At 58.0% G+C, this 2,500-nt stretch overlaps 1 non-coding gene across 1 annotated transcript in view; it reads right to left on the minus strand.

Moving 5' to 3' along the window:
• Positions 1 to 671, minus strand: part of LOC126196993 (small subunit ribosomal RNA) — a 1,909-nt gene extending 1,238 nt beyond the window's left edge. Inside the window, exon 1 of the ribosomal RNA XR_007539407.1 lies at positions 1 to 671. This exon is cut by the window's left edge and continues 1,238 nt beyond it. This is a non-coding gene — a ribosomal RNA (small subunit ribosomal RNA).
• Positions 672 to 2,500: the final 1,829 nt, after the last annotated feature.

Genomic DNA, 2,500 nt, shown 5'->3' on the forward strand with positions numbered 1-2,500 from the left:
ACAGCGTGGGACACAAATCCAACTACGAGCTTTTTAACCGCAACAACTTTAATATACGCTATTGGAGCTGGAATTACCGCGGCTGCTGGCACCAGACTTGCCCTCCAATAGATACTCGTTAAAGGATTTAAAGTGTACTCATTCCGATTACGGGGCCTCGGATGAGTCCCGTATCGTTATTTTTCGTCACTACCTCCCCGTGCCGGGAGTGGGTAATTTGCGCGCCTGCTGCCTTCCTTGGATGTGGTAGCCGTTTCTCAGGCTCCCTCTCCGGAATCGAACCCTGATTCCCCGTTACCCGTTACAACCATGGTAGGCGCAGAACCTACCATCGACAGTTGATAAGGCAGACATTTGAAAGATGCGTCGCCGGTACGAAGACCGTGCGATCAGCCCAAAGTTATTCAGAGTCACCAAGGCAAACGGACCGGACGAGCCGACCGATTGGTTTTGATCTAATAAAAGCGTCCCTTCCATCTCTGGTCGGGACTCTGTTTGCATGTATTAGCTCTAGAATTACCACAGTTATCCAAGTAACGTGGGTACGATCTAAGGAACCATAACTGATTTAATGAGCCATTCGCGGTTTCACCTTAATGCGGCTTGTACTGAGACATGCATGGCTTAATCTTTGAGACAAGCATATGACTACTGGCAGGATCAACCAGGGAGCTGCGTCAACTAGAGCTGAGCAGCCGGCCGCCCGGGAGTGTGTCCCGGGGGCCCGCGCGAACACGCAAGCGTCCGCTCAATTATTCTGCAAACAGGAGGAGGCTGGGCTCCCCTGCACGATACACCTCGAAACCCTCTCAGGTCCCGGCGGCGCGCAGCGCCGTCCTAAGTACTTGGTCGGGTTCGAGAGAGGCGCAATCGCCCGGAGATAGGCGAGTAGACGCTTTCAGTGCGACCACCCGTGCTCCCAACTGAGCTTGCCGCTGCCGACAGAGGCCCGGGAGCGTGCTGTCGTGGTGTTGCCGGCGGGAGACAACACGCGGCCACAAACAGTGACCGGGCAGCTCCAACGCCAGCGCCACAGAGGGGCAGAGCCCCACTTGGGTGCCAAAGCGAACTCTCCCAGCACAGCGCACGCGCCAACACATCCGCACAGCTGCGATACAAACCACCTGCGAGAACCGCGGGGGCGACCGAGCAGCAGACGGCGTCACGGCGCCGAGTGCCGGGCGGCGGCGCATCCTCAACGCACACAGTCCTCAATCGGACCAGCACACTGCAGATGTCCACCGCGCTTCGCACCGGGCCCGGGAGGACCCACTTTGGCCGCACGGCGCCGCGCGCTGGGTGCGCCGGCACGCAGATGCGCCGCCTGCCGCCTCCGTCAGCCGGCGCGCCTGCCACTGGGCGCCCCCACCAGCCGGCTGCCGCGCGTGCGCCCACGCAGCGCGCGGCCAGCACGCCGGGCGCCCCCCCCTCACCGGCCGGGGACGGTCCCACCCAGCCACCGCCGCGTATCGCTTCATACCCACATGCCCACTCACGTTCGTGGGTATGACGGGTGTCGCTGAAGCAACCGGTTAATACCTGTACCGATCGTCGATATCAACGATTCACCTCCAGCGCGAACAACCGCGCAACAACGGATTTCCAGTTCATTTGCGTAACTTGGGCAGCAAACGTAGACATCCATCTACATTTGCGACTTCTACGAGTCTTGCATGCCTGGATGTTGTGTGTCACGACGCACTCCATCAGCATACATACACGCTGCGACGTGTGCACGAAAGAACACGTGGAAGGTGGCCAGCGTACGTATGCGAATGCCATTGCACAGCTGCGAAGCGCATTCAACACGCGAACTCCTGACCGACGAGCTAGAGGTGACAGGAGGGGAGGGGGGGGGGGGGGGGCGGGGGCGATATACGTCCTATTGCAGTACACAATACAGTGGATAGCGGGACCATGTGGAAAGTAAGCAACACTCGCAAGATGTGAGGGTACGCACCGTAAAATGAATCAATACGCAGAACACCACAGTGTGCGCGAAGTGAACTATGTTGAGATGGTTGCAATTAGGCAACGCTACACGAATTCCTAGATTCATATAACTAACAATTACAGGGCAGGTTAAGGCGCAACGTGGGTTAGGTTAGGGCGCAACGTGGGTTAGGTTAGGGCGCAACGTGGGTTAGGTTTGGGCGCAACGTGGGTTAGGTTAGGGCGCAACGTGGGTTAGGTTAGGGCGCAACGTGGGTTAGGTTAGGGCCCAACGTAGGTTAGGTTAGGGCGCAACGTAGGTTAGGTTAGGGCGCAACGTAGGTTAGGTTAGGGCGCAACGTAGGTTAGGTTAGGGCGCAACGTAGGTTAGGTTAGGGCGCAACGTAGGTTAGGTTAGGGCGCAACGTAGGTTAGGTTAGGGCGCAACGTGGGTTAGGTTAGGGCGCAACGTGGGTTAGGTTAAGGCGCAACGTGGGTTAGGTTAAGGCGCAACGTGGGTTAGGTTAGGGCGCAACTTGGGTTAGGTTAAGGCGCAACTTGGGTTAGG

This window comes from Schistocerca nitens, chromosome 7 (genome assembly GCF_023898315.1).
Source record: "Schistocerca nitens isolate TAMUIC-IGC-003100 chromosome 7, iqSchNite1.1, whole genome shotgun sequence".
NCBI classification, from domain to species: Eukaryota; Metazoa; Arthropoda; class Insecta; order Orthoptera; family Acrididae; genus Schistocerca; species Schistocerca nitens.